Consider the following 18,979-nt stretch of genomic DNA (forward strand, 5'->3'; position numbering starts at 1 on the left):
GATAACTCTTATGGTGTACAAGTGATTAATGTTTGAAAAGGGATTTTAACTGGGAACTTTTAACTGGGGATTTTTTACTGGGAAGGGTGCAAATAGACTGCTTTGAACAAGTGAAAACCATAATAATAAAACTTGATTTGTGTACCTGGGCTGATGGGTTAATTTTAACATTCAATTTTAAAATATTTAACTCAAAATTAATTAATTAAAGCACTTAATATGCAAAGACCAAGCACAAGTAGGGATTTCATGTATGACATAACCTTACCTAAATGCTGCTAAGTGTTGTTCTCCTGCTAAGTTGCTAAGTATAACTTTGAAGTTCTATGTTAGGTTAAATGCTATTCAAGTGTTATTCCTCTGTTAAATTTTAAGGTTAAGATATTAATTAGGTTTAATGTATAGGTTCAGTTAAAATACTGTTAAGTTTGAGTGCTGTTAAGCTTTTAGGCTGTGTTCCTTTATATCCTTGCCCTCCCTGTCTTTTTTCACACACACACACACACACACACACACACACACACACACACAGACACAGAGAGAGAGAGACACACGCACAAACACACACATTCCCCTAGATAGTTCTTGGTTTATTTCTGTTTTGATTGCTTGGATTTTGTTTGGTTTTGTTGTTGCTTGTTTTTCCTTGTTGTGCCTTAACTGTCCTGTAAGTAGTAGAGTGAGTCTTGCCAAGGAACTTAGTTGTGCTTTCATTTAATATTTAAATCTGGCTTTTGCTGATACCCTTGCCAGCAATTTTTTTAAGCAATCTGAAACACTTGTTCATAAGAGGAGCCTTGGGCCGAAGTGCCTGGGCATTGGTGTCGTGGCACAGGGCACGTGATGTGCAGGGCAGGGAGGGCTGGAGCAGGTAGTTGTGGCCGAGTGGTGAAGGCGATGGACTAGAAATCCATTGGGGTTTCCCCGCGCAGGTTCGAATCCTGCCAACTACGGGGCGTGTGCCCCTTTTGGGCTGCGGGCAGCTGACCACGCTGCAGCCGCGACACAGCCCCAGAGGAGGGCTCCTGCCAGTGCAGCCCCGGCTGTTCCCGCAGAGCAGCCGCAAGGGAGGAGCTGCTGGCGGCCTTGCCTGCCTTGCCTGGCTTCGTGAAGGGCCTTCCTCGGGGCAAGGGGAAAGCCTGAGGTGCACACCTAAGGGCAGGGGGACAAAAGCCCGTCTGTGCCCTGCAGCCAAGCCACTTGGCGTGAGGGAAGCACTGCAAGGGAAAAGAAGCTCAGAGATGTTGTCAGCATCAATGAAGAAGGAAAGGGGAAATGCGGACAGCACCTGGAGCTGAGCATTTTGTCACCTCACATTAGCACCAAGCGTGAAAGGCAAGGACCTGCAGCTTGACAGCCTGCTTAGCACAAAGTGCCTAGAACCCAGAGCTTTTCCTTCAGGGTAACCGTGAGCAGCGTTGAGCTCAGGCACCAGAATTTGCACAGCTAAAAGAGGAGAATTTCTTCCGTTGGCAATTCTAAGCAAAGGGAGCCTGCGTCCCTCCTTGGCCAGCAAAGAACCAAACTGTCGGGCAGGTGCAGTCCTGCAGTGTGCTGGGAGCAGAGCTGGATTTCTGGGCAGGGCTGCAGCCGTCAGGATGTTGCTGGATTTCAGGTGCCCCCGTCCCTAGTAAGGCCCAAGGCTGCAGCCTGCGTCCGGGATGCCTTGAGCACATGCAGCGCCAGCTTGGGTGGTCAAAGGGCAAGTGGCCGTGCAGGGCTGTGTGCGGGAGGCGTGGGAGAAGGGCAAGGCCTGGCCCTGGAGCTGTAGAGCGCATGCCCAAGGGAGATGAATTTTTTGGGGAGTGTGTTTTGTGGGGCGGGGGAGGCCAAGCAGAGAGGAAGGGGGAGAGCGAGAGCCAGCAGTGCCCGGGCAGGGTCAGGCCCGGCTGGGGCCAGTGGCAGCCAAGCCCCAGGGGGAGCAGAGTGGCGCAGCGGGAGCGTGCTGGGCCCATAACCCAGAGGTCGATGGATCGAAACCATCCTCTGCTACCAGGGTACTTTTTCACCGACACTGCCCCACCCAACAGCTTTTACCCTGCTTGGCTCTAGCTCTTTGAGCAACCCCGGCCATAGCACTCATCTTCTCTCTGCCCCCACTACCTGCTTTTGTTAGAAATGCTACAACTTTTATAATTTTTTAAACTAACTTTAGTCAGGGGTTTGTTCACCTTTGCCCAGGAGGAGGGGAATCAAAGCTTTTCTTCAAAAGACTCTGTTTACCCAGGGCTTGAGTTTCGCTGGCTGGGTGTCAATCAACAAAAAGAAGATTCCCAGGTGTCAGTCAACAAAAAGAAGATTCCCAGATTATGAGCGTTTAACATGCATCTACAGGTTGGGAGTGGCCAGAAGATACAGAGGAGATAAATGGACATTAACATTACCGCCTGGTGTGGCTGGAGACACGTGGTCTGGGAAAAGATTGATAAGAGCACCAAATTAGCATCAAGGGAAAAGGGATCGATAACCAATAGGAGATTGCATTCTAAGGATTGTGTGATTTAGGTCCAATGAAGAAGAATTTCTTTGGGGTTTTCACGTAAAAATAGGTGAAAAATCTGGTAAAGAACCGTGTGTGATGGAAAAATTTCCACTGCACAAACCAGACATGTGTGGATGGAATAATTTCTATTGCAAATCTTGGCCAGAATACCATCCTGGCCAGAATAAAGAAATGCCTAATTCTCTAGCATTGAAAAGATGTTGTTTGAGAGTTTCTGGTTTTACCTAGGCTTTGGTGACACTTTCTCTTTGGCTTTCTCAGGCACCAACACTCCCAAAGGGCCCCTCAGCATGGCCTATGGGCAGCTGTGCAGCAGCAGGCACAGCTCCCCCCATGAGGCCCTGCGTCTTATGGGCACACAGGTCTTCCTCCCTCCCCTGCAGGCAGCTCAATCCCCAGCTTCCCAGGCACAGGAGGGCACCTCCAGGCCCATGCAGGGGCAGAGGAGGCTCAGGCTGCTCCACACGTGCTCAGCTCAAAGACCTGGGAGCTTTCTCCATCCTCGTCTGTTTGCTGCCGTGACCATTTGTAGGGTGATCCAGGATCAGGGCCAAGCAGGTATTCCCAAGGGACACTGTGTTGGCTAGAGGTGGCTGGGTGTTGGGAGTGGAGGAGACACAGGGTGCTGTGGGCGCCGTCTCGCTTGGAAAACCTTTAGCGGTTGGCCTGCCCAGGACACAGCTGGTTCCTGCTGCCACCACAACTCTGAAACATCTGTGAAGCTCGTGGCACCCTCAGCACCATTGCTGGAGCACGTGAATATTCTGGATGGCGCTCCATCCTGCAGAGCAGCCATGGCACTGAAGAGGTTTCCTGAAAGGCCTGGGGACCATGGCGGATTCCCCGGCGAAACTGGACTTGTGTTCTACAACTGGAGGGGCTCCATTAGGAGCACCCAGCAGCGTGAGTTTGCCGAGCCCACGTGTGAGAGCCAGAGGAGCGCAGGCACATGCCAGGAGCTGGAGCTGGGGTGTGTGAAGGGGGAGGGAGGTGTGGAAGGAGGGGGCAGCCAGTGTGAGAGGTGCAGGAGCTGGAGCCAGGCCAGGGTGTGAGGTGGCAGTGCGGGAGGCAGTGCCCGTGGGCACTGGAGGAGCAGGAGGCAGCGCAGGCTGCGGGCGGCAGGAGCGGGAAGCAGCAGCGCTGCAGGAGCCTTGCGGGGTAGTGCTTGGCAGAGCTGCCCTCCAAGCAGGTGAGCAGGGCTCGGTCATTCCTGGCCAAGGCAGACCAGCTTTTCTTCAGCCTGGCTCCACACTGCCCGGCCTCTACTGCTCCTGAACAACATGGTTTCTTTCCTCTGCAACTTCTGCTCCCACAGAGCAGCTGAGCTCCTGCTCCTGCTCCCCTCAGCCGGGCCTCCCGCTCGGCACTCCGGGCACCTCCCAGCCCAGCAGGCACAGACTGGCTTTGAGCCAGGGCGTCCTTGGCAAAAGCAGACTGCAGGAGCTGCTCTGGATCCTGCAGAGACTCCCAGAGAGCAATGAGCCACTGGAGCCAGTCGTGCAGAGATCTTGGTGGTTCTCCACGCCTGGGCATCACGCTGGGGTTGCAACAGGGCTCAGGCACTGAGCCGCCAAGCTCCTTGCTTTGTCTCCAGCACTGCTTTGAGCAGGCATTTGGACTTGTGTCCTCCTGGGATGCCTTGCAGTGAAGTTCCTTCCGAGAAGGAAGAGTTCCCAGAGAGGGCTCTGCCCTCATTGCTCTCCACCATGGGCCGTGAGTGAACCTCTACCCCACAGGAACTGGAGCTCAGTCGTTGCTCAGCCCTTGGTGTCTCATCTGTCCTTTCTCCTTGCCTCTCCAGCCCCTTTCCTGGGTTCCTCAGAGGGTCTTTCTTTACCTTTTGTAGAGACGGGGCAATGTTTCCCTCTTATTAGTCCTTAAGGAGCAGGGCTGGTTTGGGCGGGAGAAGAGAAGGCAAGGGGGCTTCTGCTGGGTGAAGGTGACTTGCCAAGGCCTGCCCTGAGTCAGAAAGAGCTTGTTGCAATTTGGGAAAGACAAGATTGTGTGAGGTTTCCAGCCTGGCACTTGTAAGAGAGGCCAGGCCGGGCCAGCAGAAGGAGCTGTGCTGCTGCCCTGAAGGGTGGCGTGATTAGAGAGTGCCTGGAGGCCCTGCAGGAAGGCTGCACTTGGTGATGGATGTCCAAGGCGATGGAGAGACAGCCTTGCTCAGCCAGGGGCATAAGGCTGAGCAAGGCTGGGCACAGGAGCCAGAGGCCACCTATGCAGGAGGTCCCATGGTGTAATGGTGAGCACTCTGGACTCTGAATCCAGTGATCTGAGTTCAAATCTCAGTGGGACCTTGGCCTTTTAGTTCCCTCAGCATGCTGACACCCTCACAGCTCTACTCTGCTCCTGGTTCACTTGTGGAATGTTCTCGGATGAATCACACAGCAGCTGAGGTGGAGATCACCCACTCAAAGTGGGCACAGGAGGCAGCTCTGGGACTCCCTGCTTGTATGTTGGACGCATCCAATAACAGGAGACTGGGCTACACTCTTTGGGCAGCTGTTTCCACGTTGGACCATTCCCACAGTAACACCAGGTTACTCTGTGTGGCATTACTTGTATGCCCACCTTTGTCCTTTGTCCTGCTCCTTTCTTGCTCCTTTCCTCTGCGGCTTTTCTTTTCTTCTTCTCCCTGCCAATTTTGTTCTATTGCTCTGCAGTCAGTGCCAAGGAGCTCTACCAACACTGGGCAGTGCCCCATCATTGGGTTATATTTGTTGCCATGGGAGAGGGAAGGATCTTCCCGGCAGAGCAGGTGGTAGCTGAGAGAGGAGGAGAACAAACGACCACAACTCTCCAGCCATGCTGCACAAAGGCTTTAATGAGAAGGAGCAAAAGCAGCGGCACAGAACACAGACCAAGGGACACGTGTGCGGGGGCCAGGCAGGGAAAGAGATCGGCCCGTTTGCCAAGGACAGAGGGGATGACCCGCCAGCTTCAGCAGATCTGACCGCAGCGGGGGAAAGGCAGACACAGGCCTGACCCCCCCAGCCCAAGGGAGCCCCCAGAAGAGATGGGAACCCCCGCACTGCTGAGGGAGCTGCCCACAGCAGCTGACAGAGAGGATCCCACGGCTGTGCTCTGAGGGAAAGAGGTGAGGATGGGGCCCGGCATGGTCACCACCACCGGCGAAGGCTCGATGAACACCGTGGAGTCAGCGCAGCGGGCGACACAGGGCTCACTGCAGCTGCTTGCAAGGGGGGTTGGGCCACAGGGGCCGCAGGGCCGTGGGGGACAGGGTCTGCAGCAAGACATCTCTCGGCGCAGGAGGCAAAGCTGCAACACAGAGCAGGGAGCGCCAACCAGCCTCAGGATCAGTCTGTCTGGCCCTCAGCTCTCTCCAGGGACACGTGCGGTCTTCAAAACACGCTCTGTGCCTACAGCTCCCACAACCCTCCTCGTGCCCTGCGAGTGGCACGGCACAGGAAGGCTGCCCCACTTCAGGAATAGGACCCAGCACAGTGGCTTTAAGGCCCCTGTGGAAAGACGGGTCACAGCCCATGTCCAGAAGAGACATGGCTGTGTTAGAGATGTCCGGAGACATTTTGCTACACCACGGCAGGTGCAAATTCTGCTGGGCAAATACCCCTGCAGCTGAGCCCCATTGATCCCCTTCTGCTGGAACAAAGCCCCCTCTTCCCAGCTGTCCCCAGCCACCACCATGGAAAGGCTGACGGCCCTTCAACAGTTCTGTGTCAGGGCCAAGCTGAGGCAGCCCAAGGATCAGCCTGGACAGCCTCCATGACAGCAGTTCAGCCCACAGGGAGAGATGGAGCGGACTCAGGCTTACCTCGTTCCTCGAGGAAAGGCACGCCAGAGAGGAGGAGGATGCAGAGCCTGGAGCATCGCAGCCTTTTATGCCGTGTCCCAGAGCCCTGTGGGGCCACAAACATTCTTTGTTCGCGAAATATCCAAACTCCTGGGAGTGGCTACTTGCGAGGCCTTGCTGCTGGTGAAGTCCCTGCCTCTTTCATCTCAGGCATTTTTCTCCAGTTTCACACCAGCCAATAAGGAAATGATTCATCTGTGTCCCAGCTTCCTAAGGCCACTTGACTTGGAGTTTCCAGACCAGTGCGTAAGGTGAGTTTAAATGGATTTGCGTAGTGTCCATTGCTTCTGTCACTTGTTCTTCTTGATGGTTAATTTGGCTCCAGTTACAGTTAAATTCAGCCATGAGAGACACCCCAGGTCAGCTCTCAGGAGCTTTCAGTGCTGGCACTCAGGCTAATCCTGAGAGTCATTACTTCCACGGGTCATCACAGATGTACAGAAGACTGTGGCTCAGTTGAGGCAGAAAGTCAACACTGCACAATCCCATAGTGGGGAAGAGACCCAGCTCTGCAGGGAGGTGGCAAAGCTCAGTGGCAAGCAAAGCCCATGTTCAGCTGGAAGGATGTCCCCTGCAGGCCTGAGTGACAGCCACAGGGATTTGCTTACGGTCCACAGGCTGTGCCACGGCCTGGTTTTGTGATCAAAGAGATGCCGTGTCCTTCCCTGAAAGAGACCCACAGCCACATTGACCTGTTTTGCTCAGCGTGTTCGTCCCAGAGGCCAGAGACCAGGATGGCAGCTTTGGGGAAAGGCTTAGGGCAGGGAGCCCAAAGCTCACAGCTCTTTTTTCTGGGTCAGGAGTGGGGTTTCCCATTCCATACATTTTACATTTCAAAGGGACACTGGATCAGTTTCCCAGAGCCCGTGGGTGTCATTGTGATGTGGAAGAGTTGGGAAAATCCCTGAGCTCCAGGCAAACCTGAGTCACCCAGTGTGGACTTCAGTGGACTGGGTGCCGCAGACTCAGGCGTTCAAGGGTTAACAGAGCTCATATCCTCAATGTTCTGCTGCCATGAAGGGCATTTCCCCACCTTTTATCCCCATTCCTGGATCACCTGGTGCTTCTCTGCAATGTCCTGCATTTGCTGTCTCCCAAGGCGTGGAGACGTGCCTTTTGGTGGCTGCTCAAGGGCCGTAGTGACTCAGAGTACCCCAGATCCACCCCAGCAGGTCGGGATAGAGCTCTAGAGGTATTGTGCTCCTATCAACTGCTCTGGGCAGATCAAACTGCCCCGGTTCCTCAGCAGGCTCTGGGCCTTTGTCCTGCTGACTTCTAAGCACTGACACAGCTCAAGAAAGAGGTCACTGTCCCTTGTGCAGCTCTCCCAGGCCTGTCCCTTGTCTTCCCCCAGGGAGCCCTGGGATTTCTTTTCTTGCAATTTGCAATTGCTGCCTCTTGCCCTTTGGCAGTGCACCTCTCAGGAGAGTTTGGCTTCATTCTCTCCAGAACCTCCAGGAGGTGGTGGAGACAGCAGCTCCATGCCCCCCTCCACACCTTGCTCATCTCCACCAGGTTGCACAAGCACAGTGCTCTCCGCCTCCCCCCATACAGCAGGTGCTGCAGCCCTTATGTTCTGCCTGGTCCTCTGCCATAAGAGATCACCACCACCTCCCTTGTCCCTGGGGACACCAAATGGGGACACCAACCCAGATGTGGCTTCTGCAGTGCCAAGGAAAGGGCACCATCCACGGGGTGATCAGATCCCAGGCTTGTGGGGTGGGATCTGGAGATGGACAGTAAGGAACTCTCAGGATTAGGGGGTGAAAGCTCCCCAGAGGACTTAGAGTGAAAGCTCTCTTGGGACAGACTTTCTCTCTGCTTTCCAGCCCTTCTGCCCCAAAGGGGTTCCTTGTCACTGGCCTGAGAGTGCAATGCAGAGCAGGTGGCATTCCCTGCACATACCCAGCCCTGTTCTCTCCAGACTGCCATGTGGCATGTGCTCACCAGTGCAGGCAGCCTCAGTGTCATCTCCTGGTGGTCGTCCCCCTCAAGGACCTGGGAAGATCAGCTGTAGGAGCCCTTTCCATCTCCTGGTAGCTCCCCAGGGGTGCAGGGCATCCCTGGAAGAGCTGTCCAAGAGACGGGGACCTGTCTGACAGTGGCAGTGTTCAGAGGACAATGGCACAAGGCCCACAGCTTCTGGAGGCAACTGGGAAGTTTGTTCCTCTCAGACCAGGATCAGAGGACTTCCAGTGGTCTGTCCTAATCTCCATTATCCTGGGTTGCCCTGCATCCCATGGGCCCTGGAGCAGCCACCGAAAGGCAATGCCTTTTGGAAAGCTGCAGCAGCAGCAGCACAGGATTCCACAGACGTACGAGGTGGTTTGGGACTGGTCCTAAAAGGTCTGGAAACGCCCCCAACAAAGACAGAAATTTTGGAGGGAAGAGGCTATGTGCTCTGGTATCCCTGGAATGCCTGAGTCCAGGGCACCGTGTGCACTCATTTCCACATCAGGATGATTCAGGTTTGCCTGAAGCTCATGGATTTTCCCAACTCTTCCACATCACAATGATTCCCACATGCTCTGGGAGACTGATCCATTATCCCTTTGAACTGCAAAATGCATTGAATGGGCAAAGGGATGCCTGCCCCAGGAAAAAGAGCCATGAGCTGTGGGTTCCCTGCCCTCAGCGTCTTCCCCAAGGCCACCATGCAGATCCTGGCCTCCGGGATGGACATGCTGAGCAAAAGGGGTCGATCAGTGTGTGAGAGAACGGGTCCATTTGTCTTTTCGGGAGAGACGTAGGCACATGCCTTTGATCACCTTCCTACGTGTTGATTTCCTTGTTCTCTAGAGGATCTCAACTTCCCAAGCTGAGGCCAGAGCTCTGCTTGTAAAATGCATGAGGGCCCTGCTTAGTTTTCGAGGGACACACAGCTGTGGAGATTCCCTTAGACAAGTCCCTTGAGAGACAGTTTATTGAGTCCTTGGTTTTCTTGTCTTGGTTGTGAATCTGCCTCTCTTCCCCAGGCTCATGGGCAGAAAAAAGCAGGCTGTGGCAGAGACTGATAACAGAAAGCAAGGCCCTCGTGGTCCTGACTCCTCTCAATGAGGAGCTTTCTCTCCGGCCCACAGTGATCCTTCTTTGCCACTGAGTTTTGCCACAGCCCTGGAGAGGTGCGTCTCTTCTTCTCTACGGGACTGTGCAGCCTTGACCTTCCGCCTCAACTTACCCACCGTCTCCTCCTTGTCAAAGTGACCCCTGGGGAGAAATGCCTCTCAGGGCTGGCTTGTGCATCTGCACCAAAAGCACTTGAGGGCTCACTTGAGGTGTCTCTCATTGTACTGTTGACAGGCGGGCACTGTCCCCATGAAGAGGGCAATGTGACAAAGGCAATCCGTGTGACACAAACCCACCTCCAGTCTTCCTCCACTCCAGCCTCAGACCTCTGAGCCAATTGGCCTTATGCTTCTGGGACACAGATGAATTGTTTTGATGTTGGGACACAGCCCACTCACTTGGCCCTGGTCCTGAGAGGAACTTAAACCACTCAGTCATCTGCTGGCAAAGCAGCACAGGGAACTAACTGCCAGCAGTCCTGGGAACTACTAGAGTGTGTTGAGGACAACTTCCTAGCACAGGGGATGGAGAGCCTGACCAGAGGAGAGGCACTGCTGGACCTGCTCTTTGCATCCTTCTCTCTAAATAGGAGTGACGTGGATTTTATGGGGGGTGGCCACTCAGTGCACATGGAATTGGATGGATGGCAGCACTCCAGGACTTGTGGTTGAGAGCTCAATGTCCAACTTGAGCAGCGTCCAACCGGTGATGAGTGTGAGTTCTCAGGGTTTGGTGAGGGCACCAGGAATATTTAACAGCTTGCTGGGAGACATGGGGGGGCAGGGGGGAAGGGGTGTTAGGGGGAATTGAGTGCATCCTCAGCAGGTTTGTGGGTGACATTGAGCAAAGTGATGTGGTTTGTGGGGCCGGTTAGCCTGTGGTACGAGATACAAAGAGAGTCCTCTGCTAAGACAGTCCCTTGTACCAGAGAATTCTTCCCAGGTTAGGGTGAGAAAAGTGTCTCCCAGAATGCTTTGGGTTGCTATGCTAATGCACTCCAGTTCTGCGTTCCTGGTTGGCCATTGGCCTCTCTGCCCCCTTGCTACCTTATATGTCCCATGCCCTAGAAAGTTCTCCACTCCACGTTCCCCCATTGGCCCTTGCCTATCGCCACTCCCCTAGAGCTTTCCCATTGGCTCCCATTCCCTAGTCCCGCCTTTGTACCACCCCCTATGCCCTCAGATCATTGGTCTCTGATGCTCGCCCCGCTCCCGTACTTACACCTGGACTCTCCATTGTCTTTTGTCCCTTGACCCCTTCATGGTGCGGCTGCAATAAACCTTCGTCCGTGGAACTCTACCCAGAGACTCTCCCTGCCTCTTTGCCATCAAGCATTATTACTGGAGCTATCAGTGGGTTTGTGCATGCACACGTGTGAGTGTGTGCTGATGCTGCCGAGCGGCTTCGCTAAGGAGACGCTTTTGGAAGATCGCAGCACCTCGCGCTATGTCACAGAAAAGCCGCAGCGCCTGGAAAGCGATAGTGGTTGGTACTCTAGAGAAAGGGATGCCATCCAGAGGGATGGAGGAGGTGGGTCTTGAAAACCTCATGAAGTTCAACAAGGTCAGGTGCCAAGGTCAGGGCAATCCCAAACATGGACACAGGCTAGGCCATGAGTGGATCGAGAGCGGCCCTGCACAGAAGGACTTGCAGGTTCTGATGGTTGAAATACTGAACATGAGCCTGCACCATGCGCCGGCAGAAAGCCAGTCGTATCCTGGGCTGCATCCAGAGCCGTGTGGCCAGCAGGTTGAGGGAGGGGATTGTCCTGCTGTCCTTGGCTCTCATGACACCATAGCTGGGGTACTGTGTCCAGCTCTAGGACCCACAGCCTAAGAAACGCACCGACCTGCTGCAGTGGGTCAAGAGGAGCCACAAAGACCATCAGGCAACTGGAGCTGTTGCTCTGTGAAGACAGGCTGAGAGGGTTGGGGTTGTGCAGCAGAGAAGAGAGGGCTCCCAGGAGACCTTCAGTTTAGAAAGGGAGGGACACTTGGTTGGGGTGTGTAGGGATGGGACAAGGGCTACTGGTTTTAAACTGAAAGCAGGTATATTTAGATTAGCTATTGGGAAGGAATCCTTTCCTCTGAGAGGAGTGAAACACTAGAACAGGTTCCCCAGAGAAGTTGTAGAAGCCATTTCAGGGTGCTCAAGCTAGATGATTTAAGATCCATTCCATCCCCAGGTGATTCTAAGAATCATGGCAGGATTCTGGGTTGTATGAAGTGGGAGCACAACATTTAAGATGAAAGACAAAGGGACTTCATCAGCAGCAAGGCCTCACAAGTAGCCACTCCCAGGAGTTTGGATGTTTCACGAACAAAGAATGTTTGTGGCCCCACAGGGCTCTGGGACACGGCATAAAAGGCTGCGATGCTCCAGGCTCTGCATCCTCCTCCTCTCTGGCGTGCCTTTCCTCGAGGAACGAGGTAAGCCTGAGTCCGCTCCATCTCTCCCTGTGGGCTGAACTGCTGTCATGGAGGCTGTCCAGGCTGATCCTTGGGCTGCCTCAGCTTGGCCCTGACACAGAACTGTTGAAGGGCCGTCAGCCTTTCCATGGTGGTGGCTGGGGACAGCTGGGAAGAGGGGGCTTTGTTCCAGCAGAAGGGGATCAGTGGGGCTCAGCTGCAGGGGTATTTGCCCAGCAGAATTTGCACCTGCCGTGGTGTAGCAAAATGTCTCCAGACATCTCTAACACAGCCATGTCTCTTCTGGACATGGGCTGTGACCCGTCTTTCCACAGGGGCCTTAAAGCCACTGTGCTGGGTCCTATTCCTGAAGTGGGGCGGCCTTCCTGTGCCGTGCCACTCGCAGGGCACGAGGAGGGTTGTGGGAGCTGTAGGCACAGAGCGTGTTTTGAAGACCGCACGTGTCCCTGGAGAGAGCTGAGGGCCAGACAGACTGATCCTGAGGCTGGTTGGCGCTCCCTGCTCTGTGTTGCAGCTTTGCCTCCTGCGCCGAGAGATGTCTTGCTGCAGACCCTGTCCCCCACGGCCCTGCGGCCCCTGTGGCCCAACCCCCCTTGCAAGCAGCTGCAGTGAGCCCTGTGTCGCCCGCTGCGCTGACTCCACGGTGTTCATCGAGCCTTCGCCGGTGGTGGTGACCATGCCGGGCCCCATCCTCACCTCTTTCCCTCAGAGCACAGCCGTGGGATCCTCTCTGTCAGCTGCTGTGGGCAGCTCCCTCAGCAGTGCGGGGGTTCCCATCTCTTCTGGGGGCTCCCTTGGGCTGGGGGGGTCAGGCCTGTGTCTGCCTTTCCCCCGCTGCGGTCAGATCTGCTGAAGCTGGCGGGTCATCCCCTCTGTCCTTGGCAAACGGGCCGATCTCTTTCCCTGCCTGGCCCCCGCACACGTGTCCCTTGGTCTGTGTTCTGTGCCGCTGCTTTTGCTCCTTCTCATTAAAGCCTTTGTGCAGAATGGCTGGAGAGTTGTGGTCGTTTGTTCTCCTCCTCCCTCAGCTACCACCTGCTCTGCCAGGGTGAGTACTGGCTTCTGTCCTGAGGTTACCTGCAGCTGCACAAAATACTCCCAGAAATTACACCAGAGCACCAAAGCCTCAGTCACTGAGCTTGGGTCTGTAACCTGGAGATCACGGTCTTGCAGGGCCCGGTGCCAATTTGTTCTTTGTGAGAGTTAATAAAGATATTTTGAGCAACTTTTCAGTCCTGTCAGAGCTTCTTCACAAAAGCATAGGAAAATCAATCTTATCTCTTCTGTTGGTGATGTTGGAATTTTCTCAGTGGGATGAGTACATGATTGTGGGCTGGAAAGGAGAAAAACACTTCTTTTCATGGCTGGACATAGGCAGTGTGGCTTCAACAGTTTGATGGTAAAGTTCACTCTGTTACTTCCTAAATGGATGAAGCATAAATAGCATATTGAATTGTAATCAATGTTTAATGTTTTATAGGGACACTGTGCATCTAGAAGTGTACGGTATGCAAAGGATATGGATACAAAATTAGAAGGGTGCAAAAGGGTTTAGCAGCACTCAATCCACAGTCATAGCAGGGAGTTAATTACAAATCCACGGTGACAACATTGATACCATTATCAATTCACACACACCCACACCCACAGAGGCACAGAGAAGAGCACATCTGTATTCAGGTGTGTAAATGTACCTATTGAAAATGCCCCTCGGGCTCATTGAAATAGTCACATCAATTCCCTTTGCATTTCTCAACCAAGCGTGGGTTGGGCTTTGAGGAGTGTGCGTGGATGTGTGTGTGGATCAAACCAGGCCTCATCATCAGTGGTGGTCTTTCAAGTACCCCAGCTTTATGGTTCTCAAGCTGCGAGAGACGTTCCACCCAGAGGGAGGTGCTGGCACAGCCCGCTGTGGTCCAGGAGGCCTCCAAGAGCCTCACTCAGGACAGAGCTGTTTACAGGCTCACAAGATGATTTGCCTTAGTCATCAGTAAGGTTCCATCTCTGACATAATCCATGGTGGTAAGTACTGGAAACAACTCCCAAGACATTTGGAAATTGTTTCCAAAACTGAAGCAACAATGGGGGTCTTCCACTTGGGCTACAATTCATCGAGAGAACGTTTCAAGGCTGTCGTGGGATGACTGATTATCCTTTGTTCCCCACCGTGGCTCATGCTGCTCATGGGAAGCTGATGCTGCTGTTATGGTCACGGGCTGTTCCCAGCTGTATCATGCAGCAGCACCTGGTGGTGAGGAACCTTTCACTGCCCAGCTGGTTTGGTGAAGGGGATGCTTCCTCTTGCAGCTGGTTCAGTCAAGGCTTGTCAGGGCGAGGAGCACAGGAGAGGATGAATGACCACAGCCACAGGGCAGGGTCTCCCAGGTGCCTGGCTGAGGCCAAGGCTCAGGGAGCTGCAGCCAGAGACCCTGGGCTTGTGTCTCTTGGGCCTCTGGAATGTGGCCTCAGGAGCCCGTCTGGCTCTCTGAGGGTCCCAACTACAAAGGTGGAGTGGAGCTGTGGGGGTGCATTCCTCCCCCCTCCTTTTTCAGGCTGCACTGAGATCTGAGAAATGCTCATTAGGCCTTGGCCTTGAAAACAGCACCTGTTCTCAGCTCTTCCTGAGCTTATCAGAAACACTGTCTCTTCCCAAGAACTGCTGTCTAACGAGCTCCCCTTTTCCTTATGACTGGTCTTGGAAAATACTTTTGTTGCCTGAACGCCATAACATTCCTGTTCTCACAGTTTCAAAGAAAGTGGCAACACAAACTGTGGCTAGGATGGAACATTGTTATGGCTAAAGCCCACTCTCTTGCGACCCTATAAACAGCGGTCCAAAATGAGACCATTTGAGTTCTCCTGGAGCGCAGCAGGCTGCGACCAGCAATCTCCCTCTGAGTGAGATGCCTCTCAGAGACAGCAAACTCTCAGGTTTGCAGTACTTGGAGGATTGCCAAACAACGAGGAGTCCTGGGCTGACACCCCCACTCCTTGAGGCCTGACCCTTTGCCCGTCGGGAGATGCAAAGGCATCCAAAGTGAGTATTTCACTGACCTCTGTGGGAATTTTTCACAGGTAACTTGCTCACACTAACTCTTTATGTCTGTGTGCGTGCACGTGTGCATATGCTATAGCAAATCTGGGAGAAATACTGCTTTCTTAGATGTTTAAGTACCTTGGATATCTAAGGAAGTTAGGCCTGTAAGTAAAGTTACAGTTATAAACTGTGAGAAAAGAGACAACTCTTAGTTAAAAATTAAAGTAATTTATTAAAAATGGAAAAATTGAAAAATTACAAAAATTAGCAAAATGTAAAAATTTGGGATCCTATGGCTCGGTAGATGGTATGCCCCAGGAGCGCAGGGATTTTAGATCTTCTGGCTGAAACAGCACTAGACCTCAGGTAGCGAAAAAGGGCTTGCAGTGCTAGGCTGGCTTTTGGCTGGTCCAAAAGCCAAAAAAATTACTAAAGGTTCCTTAATAGGAGTAGGCCTTCCCAGCACTGAACTCAACCTCAGCAAGGCCGGAGAGAAGGGGCATGTCTTTTGCTGGCTCGTTGTTTTATAGTGCCTTTGCTCCGCCCACAGCCCGCCCACAGCCCACCCCTTCAGTTTAAGGTGATTGGTGTTTTCCCTTTGACAGATTATCTCTGTCCACCAATGGCTCATCCTTGTCAGAGGGGTAGTATTAGTTGAGATAAGGGTCATTAAAATTCAGGTTGCTATGGTACTTGCTTACAGGGTAATGGCTATAGGGGCTGGGCTGTTTGTTGGAACTGGGGTTTTGAAATCTGCCTTGGAACCAAAGTACAAGTAAAAACACCAAAAAATACATCCAACACATCTTAAAACACTTGTAAAAGTATACAGTAAACACAGGAAGGATAACTCTTATGGTGTACAAGTGATTAATGTTTGAAAAGGGATTTTAACTGGGGAACTTTTAACTGGGGATTTTTTACTGGGAAGGGTGCAAATAGACTGCTTTGAACAAGTGAAAACCATAATAATAAAACTTGATTTGTGTACCTGGGCTGATGGGTTAATTTTAACATTCAATTTTAAAATATTTAACTCAAAATTAATTAATTAAAGCACTTAATATGCAAAGACCAAGCACAAGTAGGGATTTCATGTATGACATAACCTTACCTAAATGCTGCTAAGTGTTGTTCTCCTGCTAAGTTGCTAAGTATAACTTTGAAGTTCTATGTTAGGTTAAATGCTATTCAAGTGTTATTCCTCTGTTAAATTTTAAGGTTAAGATATTAATTAGGTTTAATGTATAGGTTCAGTTAAAATACTGTTAAGTTTGAGTGCTGTTAAGCTTTTAGGCTGTGTTCCTTTATATCCTTGCCCTCCCTGTCTTTTGTCACACACACACACACACACACACACACACACACACACAGAGACACAGAGAGAGAGAGACACACGCACAAACACACACATTCCCCTAGATAGTTCTTGGTTTATTTCTGTTTTGATTGCTTGGATTTTGTTTGGTTTTGTTGTTGCTTGTTTTTCCTTGTTGTGCCTTAACTGTCCTGTAAGTAGTAGAGTGAGTCTTGCCAAGGAACTTAGTTGTGCTTTCATTTAATATTTAAATCTGGCTTTTGCTGATACCCTTGCCAGCAATTTTTTTAAGCAATCTGAAACACTTGTTCATAAGAGGAGCCTTGGGCCGAAGTGCCTGGGCATTGGTGTCGTGGCACAGGGCACGTGATGTGCAGGGCAGGGAGGGCTGGAGCAGGTAGTTGTGGCCGAGTGGTGAAGGCGATTGGACTAGAAATCCATTGGGGTTTCCCCGCGCAGGTTCGAATCCTGCCAACTACGGGGCGTGTGCCCCTTTTGGGCTGCGGGCAGCTGACCACGCTGCAGCCGCGACACAGCCCCAGAGGAGGGCTCCTGCCAGTGCAGCCCCGGCTGTTCCCGCAGAGCAGCCGCAAGGGAGGAGCTGCTGGCGGCCTTGCCTGCCTTGCCTGGCTTCGTGAAGGGCCTTCCTCGGGGCAAGGGGAAAGCCTGAGGTGCACACCTAAGGGCAGGGGGACAAAAGCCCGTCTGTGCCCTGCAGCCAAGCCACTTGGCGTGAGGGAAGCACTGCAAGGGAAAAGAAGCTCAGAGATGTTGTCAGCATCAATGAAGAAGGAAAGGGGAAATGCGGACAGCACCTGGAGCTGAGCATTTTGTCACCTCACATTAGCACCAAGCGTGAAAGGCAAGGACCTGCAGCTTGACAGCCTGCTTAGCACAAAGTGCCTAGAACCCAGAGCTTTTCCTTCAGGGTAACCGTGAGCAGCGTTGAGCTCAGGCACCAGAATTTGCACAGCTAAAAGAGGAGAATTTCTTCCGTTGGCAATTCTAAGCAAAGGGAGCCTGCGTCCCTCCTTGGCCAGCAAAGAACCAAACTGTCGGGCAGGTGCAGTCCTGCAGTGTGCTGGGAGCAGAGCTGGATTTCTGGGCAGGGCTGCAGCCGTCAGGATGTTGCTGGATTTCAGGTGCCCCCGTCCCTAGTAAGGCCCAAGGCTGCAGCCTGCGTCCGGGATGCCTTGAGCACATGCAGCGCCAGCTTGGGTGGTCAAAGGGCAAGTGGCCGTGCAGGGCTGTGTGCGGGAGGCGTGGGAGAAGGGCAAGGCCTGGCCCTGGAGCTGTAGAGCGCATGCCCAAGGGAGATGAATTTTTTGGGGAGTGTGTTTTGTGGGGCGGGGGAGGCCAAGCAGAGAGGAAGGGGGAGAGCGAGAGCCAGCAGTGCCCGGGCAGGGTCAGGCCCGGCTGGGGCCAGTGGCAGCCAAGCCCCAGGGGGAGCAGAGTGGCGCAGCGGGAGCGTGCTGGGCCCATAACCCAGAGGTCGATGGATCGAAACCATCCTCTGCTACCAGGGTACTTTTTCACCGACACTGCCCCACCCAACAGCTTTTACCCTGCTTGGCTCTAGCTCTTTGAGCAACCCCGGCCATAGCACTCATCTTCTCTCTGCCCCCACTACCTGCTTTTGTTAGAAATGCTACAACTTTTATAATTTTTTAAACTAACTTTAGTCAGGGGTTTGTTCACCTTTGCCCAGGAGGAGGGGAATCAAAGCTTTTCTTCAAAAGACTCTGTTTACCCAGGGCTTGAGTTTCGCTGGCTGGGTGTCAATCAACAAAAAGAAGATTCCCAGGTGTCAGTCAACAAAAAGAAGATTCCCAGATTATGAGCGTTTAACATGCATCTACAGGTTGGGAGTGGCCAGAAGATACAGAGGAGATAAATGGACATTAACATTACCGCCTGGTGTGGCTGGAGACACGTGGTCTGGGAAAAGATTGATAAGAGCACCAAATTAGCATCAAGGGAAAAGGGATCGATAACCAATAGGAGATTGCATTCTAAGGATTGTGTGATTTAGGTCCAATGAAGAAGAATTTCTTTGGGGTTTTCACGTAAAAATAGGTGAAAAATCTGGTAAAGAACCGTGTGTGATGGAAAAATTTCCACTGCACAAACCAGACATGTGTGGATGGAATAATTTCTATTGCAAATCTTGGCCAGAATACCATCCTGGCCAGAATAAAGAAATGCCTAATTCTCTAGCATTGAAAAGATGTTGTTTGAGAGTTTCTGGTTTTCCCTAGGCTTTGGTGACACTTTCTCTTTGGCTTTCTCAGGCACCAACACTCCCAAAGGGCCCCTCAGCATGGCCTATGGGCAGCTGTGCAGCAGCAGGCACAGCTCCCCCCATGAGGCCCTGCGTCTTATGGGCACACAGGTCTTCCTCCCTCCCCTGCAGGCAGCTCAATCCCCAGCTTCCCAGGCACAGGAGGGCACCTCCAGGCCCATGCAGGGGCAGAGGAGGCTCAGGCTGCTCCACACGTGCTCAGCTCAAAGACCTGGGAGCTTTCTCCATCCTCGTCTGTTTGCTGCCGTGACCATTTGTAGGGTGATCCAGGATCAGGGCCAAGCAGGTATTCCCAAGGGACACTGTGTTGGCTAGAGGTGGCTGGGTGTTGGGAGTGGAGGAGACACAGGGTGCTGTGGGCGCCGTCTCGCTTGGAAAACCTTTAGCGGTTGGCCTGCCCAGGACACAGCTGGTTCCTGCTGCCACCACAACTCTGAAACATCTGTGAAGCTCGTGGCACCCTCAGCACCATTGCTGGAGCACGTGAAT

The 18,979-nt window shown here is 52.8% G+C and overlaps 5 non-coding genes across 5 annotated transcripts; all 5 read left to right on the plus strand.

The window, feature by feature from the left end:
* Positions 1–871: 871 nt before the first annotated feature.
* On the plus strand, positions 872–953 carry TRNAS-AGA (transfer RNA serine (anticodon AGA)). Its single transcript has one exon. It is a non-coding gene; the product is annotated as a tRNA-Ser (tRNA).
* A 967-nt stretch (positions 954–1,920) lies between these two features.
* On the plus strand, positions 1,921–1,992 carry TRNAM-CAU (transfer RNA methionine (anticodon CAU)). Its single transcript has one exon. It is a non-coding gene; the product is annotated as a tRNA-Met (tRNA).
* A 2,739-nt stretch (positions 1,993–4,731) lies between these two features.
* TRNAQ-CUG (transfer RNA glutamine (anticodon CUG)) lies at positions 4,732–4,803 on the plus strand. The gene has a single exon. It is a non-coding gene; the product is annotated as a tRNA-Gln (tRNA).
* An 11,782-nt stretch (positions 4,804–16,585) lies between these two features.
* On the plus strand, positions 16,586–16,668 carry TRNAS-AGA (transfer RNA serine (anticodon AGA)). Its single transcript has one exon. It is a non-coding gene; the product is annotated as a tRNA-Ser (tRNA).
* Positions 16,669–17,635: 967 nt separating this feature from the next.
* On the plus strand, positions 17,636–17,707 carry TRNAM-CAU (transfer RNA methionine (anticodon CAU)). The gene has a single exon. It is a non-coding gene; the product is annotated as a tRNA-Met (tRNA).
* Positions 17,708–18,979: the final 1,272 nt, after the last annotated feature.

Source organism: Aphelocoma coerulescens, chromosome 9, assembly GCF_041296385.1.
Source record: "Aphelocoma coerulescens isolate FSJ_1873_10779 chromosome 9, UR_Acoe_1.0, whole genome shotgun sequence".
Taxonomy (NCBI): domain Eukaryota; kingdom Metazoa; phylum Chordata; class Aves; order Passeriformes; family Corvidae; genus Aphelocoma; species Aphelocoma coerulescens.